General features: G+C 45.8%; 1 long non-coding RNA gene across 1 annotated transcript; it reads left to right on the top strand.

The window, feature by feature from the left end:
- Positions 1-3,648: 3,648 nt before the first annotated feature.
- On the top strand, positions 3,649-11,265 carry LOC147022192 (uncharacterized). Its single transcript, XR_015061109.1, has 4 exons — positions 3,649-4,180; positions 5,305-5,437; positions 10,244-10,348; positions 10,460-11,265. It is a non-coding gene; the product is annotated as an uncharacterized LOC147022192 (long non-coding RNA).
- Positions 11,266-20,131: the final 8,866 nt, after the last annotated feature.

Genomic DNA, 20,131 nt, shown 5'->3' with positions numbered 1-20,131 from the left:
TGCTCACAGTCTTGTCAGGTTCGATCGATTTTTCGATTGATTTTTCGATTCGATTTTTCTGTCAGGTCAGGTTCGATCTGTGACCTGCTACAGGTACCATGTAAACCTGTACTAACCTGTTCCATGGTCGGGTTGTCGGCGACTAAACCGTCTCCCCCACCAGGTTTTCTGGTGAGGAGGGTGTTTGGATATGGACACCCAGCAGGATTAAAAACAAAACCTGTCAAAGGGCGGAGGAGCTCCTTGTGAGCCAACGGCCATCCATATCTAGTGCCCAACTGTGTCTGCGGACGTCCTCCTGCAGTTGGGTCACTTCTTATTAGGAGGTTGGTGGCAGGATTTGCACTCCGGCCAGCGTAAAACCCTTCATTCCGCAAAACGCAAAAACGCAAAAAAATCTGAAAACCCACTCCGTGGGAGTACCTCCTGTGCAGCTTCCCTTCGCAGGGCAGCTCACCGGATGACGGGATTGGGGCAAAGCCTTCGGGACCCCCATTCTTTGATAGGAGGGAAACCACGGGGTAACATCCCTGGGTCAGATTGCGGGAGAGTGTGTCGGAGTGGTGCTGAGGTGTCGTCCACCAGACGGCGGTCTCCTTGGGTTAACCTGAGGCGGTCCCTTCGGGTGGGTGCCTGGAATGTCCTATCCCTAAGAGAGGATGATCACCTGTCTATGTTATCATCTGAGCTCAAGCGTTTGGACATCGGGATTGCAGCTCTCTCTGAGGTTCGGAGACCGGATTGCGGCGAGATAATGGTGGGTGGTTACACCTACTATTGGTCTGGTCGCTCTGATGGTTACCATACCCAAGGAGTTGCTGTAGCTGTGTCCAATAAGCTGACCCCAATGATAATTGAGGTAACACCGGTCAACGAGCGTATTATGAGATTAAGGATTCATCACTCCTTAGGTGTCATTTCCCTGGTCTCTGTTTATGCTCCGACTGAGGCGAGTGATCTCACCGTGAAGGATGCATTCTACACCACACTCGAGTCTGTGGTTGATCGGTGCCCCAGACGAGATACACTTCTAGTCTTGGGGGATTTCAATGCATCGACTGGAACTGATAGGGATGGTTATGAGGTGTGTGTTGGTCCCCATGGGTCAGGAACTATGAACCAGAATGGCACTAAGTTCCTTGACTTTGCAAGAAGTCATGGACTTAGGGTGGCTGGTTCATGGTTTCAGCGCCCACAAGCTCATCGCTGGACTTGGTATTCCAACGCTGGCGGTGTGGCAAAGGAGATTGACCATGTCCTCATTGACGGTCGTTGGAGGATGATCCAGAACTGCAACGTCTACTGGAGTGCTCAGTTCCTCAATACTGACCACAGGCTTGTTGTAGCAACTCTAAAGCTGCACCTTAAATCCTGGAGAATGGTACCCTCCCAGCCGAGGCTGGATGTTGCCAAGCTCAGGGATGAGAGAGTAGCTGAGGAGTTTGCGAACAGGCTGAGTGGACACTTGGGGGGTCTGGGTGCTTTGGGGGGTCCTGAAGAGTTGTGGAGCGCCTTCAAGACCACCGTCCTTGATGTTGCCGGTGGATGCCTTGGAGCTCACCGCAGGGCAAAGAAGAATTTTGTCTCTCAAGGGACACTGGATACCATTGACCAGAGTCGCAGGGCCAGGCTGAATGGCAGAGCTGAGCTGTTCAGGGAGCTGAGGCGTAAAACTGTACGTGCACTGAGGATGGACAAGGAGGCCTATGTGCGAGGAATCTGTGAGGGGGTAGAGCATCACCTGTGGACAGGTGATTCTCGTCCCGCTTACAAGGGAATTCGCGCATTACGTTCATCCAAGCCCATCCCTCGGAGCACTACAGTTCGAGCAGAGAGTGGTAGGCTCTTGACAGAGGAGTCTGAAGTGAAGGCCCGCTGGGCCGGTTACTTTGAGCGGTTGTACCAGGCTGATCCCCCAACTGTCGAGTTGGACGTCAAGGGTGTTACAATCCCTGTTGCTGACCCTCGAATCAACTGTGGTCCACCTACGCTTGTGGAAACATGGGCTGCGGTGAACCAGTTGAAACGGGGCAAAGCTCCAGGGATCTGTGGCATCCATGCCGAACTTCTCAAGGCTGGTGGAAATGCTGCACTCGTGTCGTTGCATGCAGTTTTGTGCTCTGCCTGGAACACAGGCATCATCCCAACTGACTGGAAGAGGGGCCTTGTTGTCCCTCTCTGGAAAGGGAAGGGTGTCGCCAAGACTGCAACAACTACCGAGGGGTGACGCTGCTCTCAGTGCCGGGCAAGGTCTTTGCTCGGATAATTCTCGATAGGGTTCGCCACCATCTGCTTGAGCACCAGCGTCCAGAGCAGTCAGGCTTTACACCAAAGAGGTCAATGATTGACCGTATCCTTGCACTTCGTGTCCTTACCGAACGCAGACGAGAGTTTCGGCAGGGGCTGCTTGCAGCCTATGTTGATCTCTGTAAAGCGTTCGATTCAGTGAATCAGGATGTCCTCTGGAGGATTCTTGGTCTTCGTGGGGTGCCACCAAAACTGATCGATCTGATGTCTGAACTCTACTCTGGTACTGAGAGTGCTGTGAAGTGTGGTGGTACCATCTCTGACTTATTTCCAGTTGTTACTGGAGTTCGTCAGGGATGTGTACTTGCCCCCACACTTTTCAGCACTTGTATGGACTGGATTCTAGGGAGGATGTCGGAGAGATCAAGTTGCGGTGCGTCATTTGGGAATGTCAAGATCTCGGACCTTGACTTTGCAGATGATGCAGTCATCTTTGCGGAGACTTTAGACATCCTCTTGGGGGCACTCGAGGTGCTGAATGAGGAGTCGGAGCCGTTGGGATTACGGGTTTCTTGGGTCAAAACTAAGATCCAGGCTTTCGGTGACATCTTGGATGCTGCTGTCCTGTCTGTGTCTGTTTGTGGTGAGGATGTTGAGGTCGTGGAGAGATTCACTTCCCTTGGCAGTGATATTCATGTTTCTGCTGGCTGCGAGTCAGAGGTCAATAGACGTCTGGGTCGGGCCTGGGGAGTCATGGATTCACTGGATCATGGGGTGTGGCGCTGCCGGTACCTGTGCGGGAGGACGAAAGTCCGAGTCTTCAGGTCCTTGGTACTTCCAGTCTTGCTCTATGGGTGCGAGACTTGGACTCTGACCAAGGATCTGAGACGGAGACTTAATTCCTTTGGTACCAGGTCTCTTCGGAGAATCCTTGGCTATCGCTGGTCGGATTTTGTGTCCAACGAGCGGTTGCTGAGAGAGACTCGGATGAGATTTGTTACCTGCATAGTCCGTGAGCGTCAGTTGCGGCTGTATGGACATGTGGCTCGTTTTCCTGACTCTGATCCTGCTCACCAGATTCTCTCAGCGAGGGAGTCTCATGAGTGGAGGAGGCCAGTGGGTCGACCACGTGCCTCATGGTTGCAACAGGTTGACCATCATCTCAAGGAGATGGGGATGGGCCTGGCATCTGCCTGGGGGATGGCCAGACGGAGGCCCCTGGAGTACCGGCGGAAAGTGGACGCAGCGACGCGCTGTTCTGGCACATGCTCCCATACCTGACCTGACCTGACAGTCTTGTGCTGCACAGGAAAAAGAGAAGACAACTAGACCCCTGTGTGTGGTATTATATTTGTAATAATATTTTAATTAATTTACTCTGAAAAATTTCCACTCAATTTTTATTCCTGTCAGAAACGCATTGTCTTCTGAACACATTAGGTTAATGGGATTTTGAAGTTCGATTTACATTATTTTGATTTAAACGATGTTTTCCAGGAATGCATCTTTGACGTAAATGGGGAAGTACCTTTATATAGATACGTGTCTGTGTTCATATGTATACACCCAGCAGGCACACGACGTCAGTATGAAAGATTCATGACGTCGGGAATCGGCCGATTGGTTATACAACCAGATCACGACGCGGTACAGCCGCAGCGCGATTATCTCTAACTGGTTTTTCTGCCTCGTGTGTTGCCATGGTGACCGCTTTTCCCACCTTGTGACGTGTGTGGTTGTGTTTGCCTTTCACCGGAGGAGACATCTGATTGGCTAATTGCTATTTCCGCATCACGAGCCGCCATTTGCGAGGTTTGGTTTATCTTGTGAACTTTCAGCTGCTTCTGAGTGTGACGTGACACACAATCCGCTTTAATCTGAAGAAGACTTCCGCTTTTGTAGTTAAAATTATCTTCCGCCGTGATCATTTTTGGTAAGTATAATATTATAAATCGATTTTATGTGTCTTAGCTTTTGTTTTTGGACGTTTTAAACATCACAGAATCCATGATGTGTTCCTGTTACTGGTGTTCTGGAATCTATATCGTTACATTCAATGGAAACTCTCCCGAGACCTTCGGGGCCACTCGATTGTGGTTCGACCATTAGACTCGAACGTGCATCTGACGATCGAATCCTCCAACCCCCGATTTCATCGTTCGTTTATCACGTTTAGCTGTCGCTGATTTGGCCCTGATCGTGTGGAGAAATCGACGGTAAATAATCGATTCGTTTTTCCGCGGGTCTGGTGAAAAAGAAAAACACCGGTCTGTGGTAAATAAAGGAGAACTCTGTAAAAATTACTTTGGACAAGTTTAATTGGTTCAGAACCTTTTAAAATATATTTCTGGTGTGGATAATGCTTCGGCCGTTCGGGTCCGACGTTTTACCGCATTGTTCCGCAATGTAACAAATTTAAAGTTCCACTGCCCTTAAAAAAACCTCAATCAATATTATTTTTTATAATATATTATTTTTATGTCGTCTTTTAACGAGTTCGGCCGAACCAAAGGCAAAAGGAAAACAATTGTCAGTTATTGTTCGCCGAAAAATGTGGTTTTGTCATAAAAAAAATTAACCCTTTGGCCGTCGACAAACTGCCGCTTGTAACAATGAAGCCTCCATTGTGGTAGTTTGTCACTATAGGGGATTTGTTCAAGTTTTTCGGTGCACAATTGTTTTCCTTTGGTAAAATGGTTAAATCAAAAGACATGAAAATAACTTTATATAATAAAGAATAATATTAATTGAGGCTTTTTAAGGGCAGTGGAACTTAAAACTTGTTACAAGCTGCTTTGAACACTGGTGTACTAAATTGTTTTTATTTTCTAAAATAAGGGTGATGTCCAATGCTCTGATGTCCACATACAATTTGTGTGGAAAGAATGGGAAGAGACCTTTCCGGAACCTAAATTTTTATAAAGTTGTCAGAGGAAATGAATTCTGCTAAATGACAGTTTATAATGTGCATGACTTGAGCGTAATTGACATTGCAAGTCTTGTTTGATGATCATAAAGCCCAATATATACAAAGTGGAAATTCTTATTATTTTTCAGACAGTACCATGACTAGTCAGCCAAAAGCAACAGAGGCAGATGTGGACACTGCCATATCACAACATTTGAAATATGCCCCTGATCGGTGTGGAGGTGCGGGCAGGAACAAGCCCTCATCTATCTATAATTCCAGGTGTGTGTGTGTGTGTGTGTGTGTGTGTGTGTGTGTGTGTGTGTGTGTGTGTGTGTGTGTGTGTGTGTGTGTGTGTGTGTGTGTGTGTGTGTGTGTGTGTGTGTGTGTGTGTGTGTGTGTGTGTGTGTGTGTGTGTGTGTGTGACTGCGACTGCTGTTTCTCGACAACCACTGGTCCAACCTAATTGAAACTTGCCAGCTATATTGCTGGGGACCTGAGTGTATGCCTTTTCAAGGTTTGATATTAATTGAATAAGTGCTTCCCAAGTTATGGCCATTTGTTTACCAAACCAACTGCGTAGGCACGGCCAATGGGGAGGAGATCCTCAGCCACATTCCCCATTACGGGTTACAACGTACGGACTTCCGGATAGTGATGACTTACTGTATTCTCATAATTTCTCGATTTCTTATGTGCATTTATAGATAAACACAATGCCCCAATCCAGTCGTCATTTACGAGAGCGAAGGAATGGCCTGTGTGTTTGTTTGAAAGTTGTTCTTTTTTTGCACGTACGGACACGTACTAGTGTAGTAATAACGAGTAACAGCAACACGCTGTGCCAGCCGTCCACGTCCTTGATTTTTAAGAATTTGCAGCATAGTTAATTGTAATGTTGTATGTTGGAAACCCAGCCTAAGTTTACATTGTGAAAATATTTACATGTACTTTTATGCAGAATGAAGTTATTTTATTTTCTTGTGAAATTAAGATTGAAAACACCCAACAAATTAATTTCTTTGTGCTTTGGAATTATTTATGTGAGATGCATTCAAAATTGTTTTCATACTTAATGATGTTAGATTTATATTTTTTTCTTTGTATGAATACACACACCTAGGTATATATTTGGTCTCATTGATTTGCCTGATTGTAATTCAGTTTTATATAATTTTATGCACTGTTCATATCATATCAAGTATCATCTGTTTAAGTCTTTATGCATCTCATTCTATTGATGCCTGCTGAGGGACATAACACGTAAAAATATTTCTAATATATATATATATATATATATATATATATATATATATATATATATATATATATATATATATATATATATATATATATATATATGGAGAAATTCGATCAGAAAGGAGTTTGACTTCCCAAGTGGGACCCATATTGTACTCTTTTACCAGTCATTGCTGAATTTCTACCTATTGAATGTAAACTATTATGTCGAATAGCAAAATTTATATGTGGTTCTTCGTCTTCTCATACTTATTACCTGAGGTTGCTTAATTATGAATGTTGTAACAATGGGTAGTATGTCATCAGTAGCTAAAACTTTTAATATATATATATATATATATATATATATATATATATATATATATATATATATATATATATATATATATATATATATATATATATATATATATATATATATATATATATATATATATATATATATATATATATATATATATATATATATTGTTGCGGTATTCGCGCCCGCCGGCGTGCTGACGGCCACGTAACTCGAATCGCGGCACGTCGCCCACCGGACGGACAATCCAGTCGTGACCCTCTCGGACTAACGCCGGGAACCAGTCACAGGTGGACCTTTCGGTCTCACCGCGATCGAGCCAATCAGCCCCCGCGTGGGATAGGGTTGCTCGCCAAATTCGACCTACCTAAGTACCCACGCGGAGGGTAGACCGGGCGATCGCACCTCGCCGCAGGTCGACTTCGGACACGGGCCACTTAAGCGACCCGTTCCGTACTATCAGAATAACCGAGCGGTGTTATCGTCGACCTCGACGGTTCGATTAATTATCGGGCGTATTCAGCCCACTACCAACCCTTTACGTGAAGCAAGATGAGGATTCAATGGGAGAAATGACGAAGCGAAGCGGGAAACAGTTCAACACAAAGCACATTTATTCGCGGCACACGGGAAGCACACATATAATTCCACCAAAAGCACACAGAAAAGACACAATTCCATTTACACAAAAAGCAAATATAAAAGCGAAGACAATGCAGAGCTAATACCGACTACCGAGCACACGGCAACACTTATACAATTCTACCTCACAGACGGCGCCGACAACACATACCCAAAACCAAGGAAAAGAAATACCCTCAAAGATGAGGCGGGCCTGAGGCCGAGACCGGGTCGCGCCTACCCGTCTGGTGATGAGACGCGGAGCGGCGATGGCGCCCCAACCCCGCGGGCCTCGCGGGCAGTGTCTGGCAGGGGGTGGGAAAGGGGCCCCCTTGGTCGCACTATCTCAGCGCGGGGGGAAACAGGAGGGGGTTGCTGATGCTCGGGGTATAGAGGATCTTTATTATCCCTGGTGTGCGTCTCCACCTCGGCCAGGTCGCGCTGTCGGCCTCCCTCGGGTGCAGCTCCCTGCACGACGCGAGCACCCCCTCGTCTGGTGTCGCCGCCTTTCCACAGCTCGTCCCCTCCGTTCCGACTCCAACGCACACGACGAGCAGCTCCACCGCCCGCGAAGTCTTGACCCTCTGCTTCCGACTCTCCTACTCTCCGCCTCTGGACTCTCCGACTCTCCTCTTCTTGACTCTCCGACCGACTCTCCTGACTGACGAACACGGTCCTTTTATCCCCCCGTAGCTTCGCCTTTGACCCCCTCCCTTTGACCTTTCACCTCGCTCCCCATTGGCCCGAGAAAAAGTGGGCGTGAAGGCTTTTTGATCCACAAATTTGCATATATCGATCGTCCTGGAGGCGGGGCCAAATCGTCCCTCGCTCACCGATTGGACGGCAAAAAGTGGGCGTGTGTCGTTTTTGATCCGTTTTTGAAGCACAAAATCCGTGATTTTGTACACGCTGTTCGACGCGCGCCCTGCACGAGTCCAACACCGGTACCCACAGCGGGGCAAGAACGGTGGCGATGCTACGGTTGCGAGGTGTGACGTGAAGGTCGTGGCGGTTGTGGTGAAGCGGCGTTGTGGTTGGTGGTTGATGTTGTGGTTGTGGTGGTAATCATGGCGGTTGGTCCAAAATAAAGATAGTAAAAGAAAAACGGCTATCCTGAAGAGTCGCAGCACGCATAAATGACATGTATTCCCACTAGACAACGGGTTTGGGCCTAACTACACATGTACTTACCGAGATACCTCACCTAAGGGACCTGAATGGTGGTTTGCGAATTTGGTAACCACAACAATATATCTAAGCCTGGTGTTGGCGCAGTGGTTAGGGCAGCGGCTTGGGATCCAAGAGGTCCTGAGTTCAAGCCCCGTTGGGCCACTGAATTAATACACCAGGGGGTTGACTCAGCCTGTCATCCTTCCGAGGTCGGCGAATTGAGTACCAGTATACTGGGCCGGTGTATACCCCGGTTAAAATAGGTGTACCATATCCCTGTGTCGTAAGAGGCGACCAGGGTTGCGTCAGGAAGGGCATCCGGTGTAAAACATGTGCCAAATCACGATGCGGATCATACGGATGATCCGCTGTGGCGACCCCTAACGGGAGCAGCCGAAAGAGGAAGAAGATATATATATATATATATATATATATATATATATATATATATATATATATATATATATATATATATATATATATATATATATATATATATATATATATATTTGAAAGTGTGTGTTTCTCTGTGACCTATGCACGTGAAAAGTACTGGACTGATCCTCACCAAACTTCAGATGCTGACAGAACATGTACCCGGGAGTGTCCCGATGTAAAAGAATTGTACTTCCGACTTCTGGTTTCCGAATTATGACGTCATCACCTGATTTCGTAACGTTAATTTTTCAAGTTCAGCCGATTGACATGGGGCCAACGCCATTTGCAATAGAATGAAAAAATAATGCTACAGTCAAATGAAGACAATGACTTCCGACTTCCCGGTTTCCGAATTATGACGTCATCACCTGATTGCGTAACGTTAATTTTTGAAGTTCAGTCGATTGACATGGGACCAACGGAATTTGCTCGAGAATGAGAAATTAATACTACAGTCAATTGAAGACAATGACTTCCGACTTCCTGGTTTCCGAATTATGACATGCATTCGACACACTTGCAAAAATGACCGTATGTATATTATACCATATAATGATATAATCATCATCTGTCAGTCATATTTTATTAACGTTTTCTTTGTTCATTATTGTTATAACCATGGTTATAAAAACCATTTTTATTGTTACTGTATAACGTTTTTACGTCACTTCGGCCTGGATTCGGGATCAGCGATCAAATAATGTAAATCACGATTAAAAATTATTTTTTGATGATGTGGGAGTTATCTTTATTAAAATCAGTAGAGGAAATATACATCATGTCTGATATTTGGGTCTTTCATGTCTCCGACGATGCCTTTATCTCCAGGGACGCATCATTTCCCATGACAAAAACCAGAAGTAAAAGGGTCATAGCCGACGACACGGATTCCAAATTGCCAGGGTATTGTGTTGTTGTTGTTGTTGTTGTTTACTATTCTCTCATGCGCACGCGTTGAGTATGAAGCTCACTACGTTCGCTATTAAATGCTGTGCGGTGTATAAACACGATCGGGTTTGATTTCTATGTTGTGAATATTAAACGCTGTGCGGTGTATAAACACGATCGGGTTTGATTTCTATGTTGTGAATATTAAACGCTGTGCGGTGTATAAACACGATCGGGTTTGATTTCTATCTTGCGAATATTAATAAACGCTGTGCGGTGTATTAACACTATCAGGTTCGATTTCTATGTTGTGAATATTGCATCCACACTATTAAAAGTGTGTGTGTGTGTGTGTGTGTGTGTGTGTGTGTGTGTGTGTGTGTGTGTGTGTGTGTGTGTGTGTGTGGCAGCCTCTACAATTTTACAATTAACTGTGACAAACACTCCTTCAGACCCGCCGTCATCCACGGGATTCCTGTGCGGAGCACGGGTATCCCTGCGAGTTTTATATAAATGTAAGTTATCGGTCAATACCTTTTATGCTCCGAATGCCCATTTAGTGTATGCAAGCATAGAATTATCAGCAGTTTTACTAACACTGCATGATGATGTTATTGTACTTAAAGGTGCCTTTGTGCAGTCAATTATATTTGAGAGAGAAGAAGCTCCACAGTTCCTCTCTGGAGCAGAACTTTCTGAATTTGAATTGTTAACTGTGCTTCACACAAAGGGAATTTGTCAAAAAGGTATTTACGACTTTTACACATGTGGTTTTTCTTTTTATTCTCAATTGCAATGGTATCTACTTTTATTTATTGTACGTTTGTATTTGAGTGTGCTTTTTTGGGACGAATAAAGATATTATTATTGTTAATACTGCTTGTATATTTTTGCCGCAATAATGCTCTGCGTGATACGTGATAATAAATGATTATGAATTACAGTTGTGGTCATTATGTGTTACTGTGCAATGTAATGATGTTACAATACAACTTCAATGTTTTGATAATGGCACCGGTAGAACAGCGGTGCTCCGCTGGCCACAGTCCTACGGGTCGAGACCTCCATCAAGTCGAGGATTAAATTATAGATTTCAAAAGGTAGCTGTTGAAAAATATGCAAAATTCACCTAAGCGGTTCGGGCAAACAAACGGAAAATTATTTTTGAATTCTGTTCTCGGATTATACAGTATCTATAGGGTAGTAATGAGATTACCTCGAAAATCCGTTTAAAAAGGCTTAGAGTGAGTAGCTTAGCCACGACTTGCAATTTTTACGAGGAAAAATAACGTTCCGGAAGAAATTTCTCTTCCGCCATCATCCGAATCATTTTCCGTTTGCACGAGGACAAAGACGAAGGATAGACCGACAGAATAAGGTGTCTCATTAAACTGTGTGATTTAGAGATTTTAAATGCAGCGTTGAAAATAAAATAGAGGATTGTCAAAGGGCGGAGGAGCTCCTTGTGAGCCAACGGCCATCCATATCTAGAGCCAAACTGTGTCTGCAGACGTCCTCCTGCAGTTGGGTTACTTCTTATTAGGAGGTTGGTGGCAGGATTTGCACTCCGGCCACTGTGAAACCCTTCATTCCGCAAAACGCAAAAACGCAAAAAAATCTGAAAACCCACTCCGTGGGAGTACCTCCTGTGCAGCTTCCCTTCGCAGGGCAGCTCACCGGATGACGGGATTCGGGCAAAGCCTTCGGGACCCCCAATCTTTGATGATAGGAGGGAAACCACGGGGTAACATCCCTGGGTCAGATTGCGGGAGAGTGTGTCGGAGTGGTGCTGAGGTGTCATCCACCAGACGGCGGTCTCCTTGGGTTAACCTGAGGCGGTCCCTTCGGGTGGGTGCCTGGAATGTCCTATCCCTAAGAGAGGATGATCACCTGTCTCTGTTATCATCTGAGCTCAAGCGTTTGGACATCGGGATTGCAGCTCTCTCTGAGGTTCGGAGACCGGATTGCGGCGAGATAATGGTGGGTGGTTACACCTACTATTGGTCTGGTCGCTCTGATGGTTACCATACCCAAGGAGTTGCTGTAGCTGTGTCCAATAAGCTGACCCCAATGATAATTGAGGTAACACCAGTCAACGAGCGTATTATGAGATTAAGGATTCGTCACTCCTTAGGTGTCATTTCCCTGGTCTCTGTTTATGCTCCGACTGAGGCGAGTGATCTCACCGTGAAGGATGCATTCTATGCCACACTCGAGTCTGTGGTTGATCGGTGCCCCAGACGAGATACACTTCTAGTCTTGGGGGATTTCAATGCATCGACTGGAACTGATAGGGATGGTTATGAGGTGTGTGTTGGTCCCCATGGGTCAGGAACTATGAACCAGAATAGCACTAAGTTCCTTGACTTTGCAAGAAGTCATGGACTTAGGGTGGCTGGTTCATGGTTTCAGCGCCCACAAGCTCATCGCTGGACTTGGTATTCCAACGCTGGCGGTGTGGCAAAGGAGATTGACCATGTCCTCATTGACGGTCGTTGGAGGATGATCCTGAACTGCAGGGTCTACCGGAGTGCTCACTTCCTCAATACTGATCACAGGCTTGTTGTAGCAACACTAAAGATGCACCTTAAATCCTGGAGAATGGTACCATCCCAGCCGAGGCTGGATGTTGCCAAGCTCAGGGATGAGAGAATAGCTGAGGAGTTTGCGAACAGGCTGAGTGGACACTTGGGGGGTCTGGATGCTTTGGGGGGTCCTGAAGAGTTGTGGAGTGCCTTCAAGACCACCGTCCTTGATGTTGCCGGTGGATGTCTTGGAGTTCACTGCAGGGCAAAGAAGAATTTTGTCTCTCAAGGGACACTGGATACCATTGACCAGAGTCGCAGGGCCAGGCTGAATGGCAGAGCTCAGCTGTTCAGGGAGCTGAGGCGTAAAACTGTACGTGCACTGAGGGTGGACAAGGAGGCCTATGTGCAAGTAATCTGTGAGGGGGTAGAGCATCACCTGTGGACAGGTGATTCTCGTCCCGCTTACAGGGGAATTCGCGCATTACGTTCATCCAAGCCCATCCCTCGGAGCACTGCAGTTCGAGCAGAGAGTGGTAGGCTCTTGACAGAGGAGTCTGAAGTGAAGGCCCGCTGGGCCGGTTACTTTGAGCAGTTGTACCAGGTTGATCCCCCAGCTGTCGAGTTGGACGTCAAGGGTGTTACAATCCCTGTTGCTGACCCTCGAATCAACACTGGTCCACCTTCGCTCGTGGAAACACGGGCTGCGGTGAACCAGTTGAAACGGGGCAAAGCTCCAGGGATCTGTGGCATCCATGCCGAACTTTTCAAGGCTGGTGGAAATGCTGCACTCGTGTCGTTGCATGAAGTTTTGTGCTCTGCCTGGAACACAGGCATCATCCCAACTGACTGGAAGAGGGGCCTAGTTGTCCCTCTCTGGAAAGGGAAGGGTGATCGCCAAGACTGCAATAACTACCGAGGGGTAACGCTGCTCTCAGTGCCAGGCAAGGTCTTTGCTCGGATAATTCTTGATAGGGTTCGCCACCATCTGCTTGAGCACCAGCGTCCAGAGCAGTCAGGCTTTACACCAAAGAGGTCAACGATTGACCGTATCCTTGCCCTTCGTGTCCTCACCGAACGCAGACGAGAGTTTCGGCAGGGGCTGCTTGCAGCCTATGTTGATCTCTGTAAAGCGTTCGATTCAGTGAATCGGGATGTCCTCTGGAGGATTCTTGGTCTTCGTGGGGTGCCACCAAAACTGATCGATCTGATGTCTGAACTCTACTCTGGTACTGAGAGTGCTGTGAAGTGTGGTGGTACCACCTCTGACTTATTTCCAGTTGTTACTGGAGTTATTCAGGGATGTGTACTTGCCCCCACACTTTTCAGCACTTGTATGGACTGAATTTTAGGGAGGATGTCGGAGAGATCAAGTTGCGGTGCATCGTTTGGGAATGTCAATATCTCGGACCTTGATTTTGCAGATGATGCAGTCATCTTTGCGGAGACCTTAGACATCCTTTTGGGGGCCCTCGAGGTGCTGAATGAGGAGTCGGAGCCGCTGGGATTACGGGTTTCTTGGGTCAAAACTAGGATCCAGGCTTTCGGTGACATCTTGGATGCTGCTGTCCTGTCTGTGTCTGTTTGTGGTGAGGATGTTGAGGTCGTGGAGAGATTCACTTACCTTGGCAGTGATATTCATGTCTCTGCTGGCTGCGAGTCAGAGGTCATTGTTGTGTTTCATTGTTGTGTTTTTTTTTTAACTTTTTTTGCATGTACGGCCACGCACGTACGGGTATGCACTCGTGGAAATGATGAACGTATTTACAAATCAACAAACTATGTACAATAATTGGAAAGAAGAGAGTGCACGTCCAGACGGCAACAGATCTTAATCCCTCGTCTTGTGGTTTGTGAGAGGTAAAGAATTACATAAATGTTCACATTACAACTGATTATAGCTCATTCCTTTGGTGAACCCTTTTGATGGCATGCAAATCAAGAACACAATCTTTAACGACGACACTAACTATGAACCAATAATATCATAATCATCTCACTCAACTTTAGCTCGTTGGTTAATTAAATGCAGATTAAATAAAATGAATATTAATCCAAGGTAATAAAATACCAGGGTGTCTGACCCTAACCAAAAGTAATAAATCCGTAGCCGGGAACGAAGCGAATAATGGAATGCTAAATTGGGAGCTCAAATGCTAAATTCAGAACTGAACTCGTATTGGCGCTCTTTTAGTAATACATGTGCTATGCAAAGCTTATCACATGTCAACATTGTGCCTGGAAGTATTGTGACCTAGCCAAAAGTATGTTGACCTTAAAAATGCCCTGTTATGCAAACATAGTCCTTATAATTCACATGTCAAAATTTATTCAACTGAAATGTAATTCCATTCTCGTTTCATAGAGGATATGGATATTAGAAAGTTTTTCGCGACAGCATCAAGTAGCACATCCCCAACCACTCTCCTGGAGCAATCAAGTTCCCAGAAAGAGGTGGACGATTCAAAGGAGAAAATAGCAGAAAAGGGTGCATGTTCGAGTACTCGGCCTAATTTCCAGATCAGCCTTTTCAACCTCATGATGTCAGTTGTATCCAGGTCCAAATACTGCCAAACCAAAAGTTGAAGTTTCAACAACAGTTGTTCAAAGATTTTCCATGGCTTCATTTTGATCAGAGCATCTGCGGTGTACTCTGTCACACCTGTACGGACGCTTCTCGTTTAAAAACTTACCCAACTTGCCCGCTGTGCAGAAGACTCATTTGTCTCAAAGGGCTTTCGGAACTGGAAAAAAGGCTACAGGAAAATTCAGACAACACGAACGATCAAACACGCATAGGCTTGCCTCTGAAAATCTGAAATGTCGCAGAAGTCAACCTGGTGTCCATGTGCAGCTGAGCAGCAAACTGCTAGAAGAGCAAAGATCTGCACGGTCAGCACTTCTGAAGATTATCACCTCACTGCAATATTTAGCCCGATAAGGTTTTACAATTCGTGGGAAGGATGCCTCTGAAGGGCATTTCAAAATGCTCTTACAGTTGCGGGCCGAGGATGAATGTAAACCTCAAGACGTGGCTGTCAAGGAAGACGACGTTCACAAGTGGAGAAATTCAGAACGAAATTCTACAGTTGATGAGTCATGTCATCCTCAGAAATATCTGCAGTAACGTGAATGAAATATCCACTCAGTTTGGACTCTTAACTGATGGAACGCAAGATATTCAGGGTAATGAGCAGGAGTCGGTGTGTGTGCGCTATGTGACGGATTCCTTTGATGTTCAAGAAGATCTCATCGGCCTCGACCAAGTATCGTCAACAACAGGAGTATCACTTTGTAAGATGCTTCAGGATGTCCTAATTCGGTGTCAACTCCCGATTGAACACCTTAGAGCGTAGACTTACGATGGGGCAAGCAACATGTCTGGAAAGTACAAGGGCTGTCAAGCATAGCCAGAAACACTCCAACCGCTGGCCAATTATGTTCACCGTGGAGCTCATGTCACCCAACTCATTACATCCAAAGCCCTACAAACTGCACCGTTCATGAAAGATGCCCTTGATTATGTCCAGGTACTCAGCAACATCTACAACAACTCTGGAAATTTCAAGCATCTGTACTTGAATATCCACGCTGACGATGCTGACACTCCTTGCCCTACACGCCTGAGGCCAATTTGCCCGACGCGTTGGTTAACCCGTTCTCCTGCCGTGAAATCGATATTGGATAACTACGAAGTGGTACTGGATGCCCTTCAACAAGCAAGTGATGAATTTGGTACGAACTTGGCATCGCAAGCCAACAGTATTCAAAACTGTCTTTCATCAGGAAAGTGTGTTCTCAGTCTGTTTGCATCATTCCCCATTCTCCAATCCCTTGAATACCTCAATAAGGCACTTCAGAGTTCACAAGTTACCGTCTCTGGTATGCTTACTGCTGCAAAGGTAACTGCACAGAATCTATAATCTCTCCGTACCGACCAGACATTTAAGGAGGTTTTCGAAGCAGCACAACAGAAGCTCCAGCAGTGCCAACTAGATCCAGTGACCCTCCCTCGTAAGCGCAAGCTTCCGAAGAGACTTGATGGAGGCACGCAGGAATACACTGCCAATTCTGCAGAGAAGGTATACAGAGTTGAATTTTTCAAATTCATCGACAGCGCATCCGAGAACTTGAACGAGTACTTCACATCAGCCGACCTCATGGCGTATAGGGACTTGGTTGAAATGCTCCTGTCTGGGTCATTCAAACCACAAATATCCCGAACTGTCGGATTCCCAGGAGCAAGAACTTGGCTTCTTTCGTAACCAGTTCAGTGGTTCATCTGTTGAGGATTACCGTAAGATATTTGTAGACATGGTGCCGGAAGTCCGTCGAATGTTTCCTCAGGTAGACCGTTTGCTTTGGCTTCTATTGGTTTCCCCAGCAAGTTCATGCGAAGCTGAACAGTCATTCAGCGCACTCAGATGTATGAAGACTTGGTTACGTTCCACAATGACCCAACAACGCCTCAACCATCTCATGATCTGTCATGTTCACCGAGATCGTCTGACTGCACTTGACCCCCAAGACATTGCTCTAAAGTGTTTTAACTGGATCGGCAGACAAGAGGGTTCATATTTTTGGCAACTTTTAAGGTAAGTTGACCGTGCTCGTGTAATATTAATTTGTATGTCTGTCTAGTTTTCAGTTTATGTTTGGTGAATCAGTTCAAGGGTCATGAGAAGGAGATTTGATAAACAATTCTATATATATATATATATATATATATATATATATATATATATATATATATGTATGTGTATATGTATGTATATATGTATATATATATATATATATATATATATATATATATATATATATATATATATATGTATATATATATATATATATATATATTTCTTTGATGACACTTGAAACTTTGAAATGTGTATGATTAATGTTTAATTAATTTCGCTCCGTCTGCTTACATTTGATAAAAAGATGGTCGATAGATGGTCATATTAATTGAAGAGATTTGTGTGATCAGAAGGCAGCATGTCAACGAGCATATAAAATCAAGAATTTGCAAGGGCAGACTTGCTGTGTCCACGCCGGCACGAAGTGAGCTTCGTGGTCTGGACATGCAATGTCCCCCCACTTTTCAAAAGCAATCGACACCCATGCTCACTCTCACTCCCCTCACTTTCCTCACTCTCACTACCCTCACTCCCCTCACCCTCACTCTCACTTTCCTCTCTCTCACTCCCCTCACTCTCCTCACTCCCTCACTCCCTCACTCTCACTCTCACTCCTCGCAGGTTGGTCGGTGGTCTTTCTCTCTTCTACCGACTCCTCTCCAGCCTCGCCTCCCCTGCTCTCTCTGTGATTTGTCCCCACCACATTTCCGCATTGCGCTCAATGTCCGCCAACAACCCCCTTCTGGTAAAACTACCAAAATCACGAATCGCTGCTCACCTTCACTCTTTCATTCTATTCCTCTTTTTCCCCACTTTTGGAATAAACTCCCTCACTCTATTAATTTCCATTCTTCCCTCCAGGCCTTCAAAGCAGCTGTTCACCACCACCTCTTATCACCCCCCATCCAAATCCTCGATCTTTTCTACCCCCGATAATCCACCCAAGCCCACCTCCTTCAAATTCCCTGCTTTCCTTCCTGAAAGTCCCTGTAACGTCCATCTTCTTTTCCCCATGTTCCCCGTCCCATCCCTCTCCCTTTCACAGATCTCCTAATGTCTCTGTGCTCCACTGTTTTGTCCTTCCCACTCCCTCCCCTCTTGTCTTATGCCCTCCCCCCCTTGTGCGTTGTGTGTTCGCTCTCACATGAGCCTCGACAAGGTATACAAAAAATTAAAATTTTTTAAAAAGACAAGATAAGATAAGCACTTGAAGTTACTCAGCTTATGCAATAGAAGAAAATGAAGTCAGCAACTGACAAATGAAATGAAAGCAGGCCTGAACAATAACATCTCATCGAGCACTATGTGCACAAAGCTGAAGGCAGAAGATCTCCATGGCAGAGTTGCAGCAAACAAACCCACTGCTGAGGCCACAAAACAAGGTGAGGACACTGAAGTCTGCAAGGCAACACCAAGACTGGGCAACTGAACAATGCAATTGGATACTCTGGTCCGATGAATCGAAATTTTAACTTTTTGGATCGAAGAGACCAGCTCGTATACTGAAGACCTGGAGAATGTTACACACGGAATGTTTACAGCTGACTGTGAAAACAGTTTGCAGCCTACTTCTTAACGTGTCCAAAAAACCTGCTCCTCTGCTCTTGCTCACCCAATCTCTGTTTTATTCTCCCTCTCATTTGCTCAAGGTCATCTGCCATCTGCTTGGAAATCAGCAAACATTACTGCCCTGCATATAGAGGTGCAAAAAAAATCCCTGCAACTACAGACCAATCAACCTTCTCACAATCATCAGCAAGGTTATGGAATCCATCATCGCTTCAGACATTAAATCCTTCATCTTCTCCAATGGCTTGATTTCCGATCATCAATTTGGTTTCAGACCAGGTCACTCGACCCTGGATATGCTGCTTCGACTCTCCTAACAATGGATGGAGGTCCTCAATGCCAGACATGAAATCAGAGCCATCTCCCTGGACATATCACCAGCCTTCGATACAGTCTGGCACCTTGCTCTGCTCACTAAACTCTCTTCCTATGGTATATAAGGCCATCTCCACTCATGGCTCACAGACTTCCTCTCCTGTCACAGCCAACGTGTGGCCCTTAATGGAGTTCTCTCATCCCCTCTTCCTGTCCTGTCCAGGCTTTTTCTGGTTTTCCTCAATGTCTGGAAAATCCTCTTTATCTCTTTGCTGATGACTCCACCCTCTACCATACCATCTGTCATCCCTCAGATCGACAAGCAGCAGCTTCTTCACTCTTTGCCGATCTGGATAAAATTACAAGCTGGTCCAACAATCCTCTTAAAGAAGTACTTTCATTCAGGCTTCTGGGTCTTGCTATCTGCCATGATCTCTCCTGGGAGAGCCACATTTCCAAACTGGCCTCCAAAGCCAGTCGTCAAGAGGGCATCCTCCATCTTGCAAAGTCCTTTGGCACACCTGAGCTCCTGACCACATAAAAGGCTTTCATCTCAGCCTGATGGAGTACTGCTTTCCCCTCTTGCTGGTGCACGTGCCTCTCTCCTTTCTCGGATTCACGCTGTGGAAACCAAGGCATTTAGGATCATTGGTATCTCCCATGGTGAGGCTGTCTTTGGGTCTCTCACTCTCTCACTGCAGGCAGGTCAGTAGTCTTTCTGTATTCTACAGTCTCCTCTCCAGCCTCATCCCTCCTCCCTGCTTAGTCTAAGATATGTCCCCCCATATTTCCACAGGGTGCTCAAGGTCCACCAGCAAACCCCTTCTGGTAAAACTACCAAAATCAAGAATCACTGCTCACCTTCACTCTTTTATTCCTCTTTTTTCCACTTTTGGAACAAACTCCCACACTCTCTTCAATCCCACTCTTCTCTCCAGGTCTTCAAAGCAGCTGTTCACCATCATCTCTTATCTTCCCCCATCCTAAACCACGATCTTTTCTACCCCTGTTAATCCACCCCAAACCCACTTCCTTCAAATTGCCTGCTTTCCTTCCCAAAAGCTCCCTGTCGTGTAAGGTCCTGAAAGTCCCTGTCGTGTCCATCTTGTGTGCCCTGTGTACCCCACCCCATCCCTCTCCCTTCAACAGATCTCCTCATGTCTCTGGTCCCCATTGTTTTGTCTTTCACTCTCCCACCCCTCTTGTCTCCTGCCTCCTTATGTGTTCTGTGTGGTTGCTCTCACACGAGCCT

This window comes from Eptatretus burgeri, chromosome 8 (genome assembly GCF_056783735.1).
Source record: "Eptatretus burgeri isolate ZD-2024b chromosome 8, Ebu_testis_v1, whole genome shotgun sequence".
NCBI classification, from domain to species: Eukaryota; Metazoa; Chordata; class Myxini; order Myxiniformes; family Myxinidae; genus Eptatretus; species Eptatretus burgeri.
The sequence above is the reverse complement of the archived record's forward strand: the minus strand, read 5'-3'. Positions and strand labels throughout refer to the sequence as shown.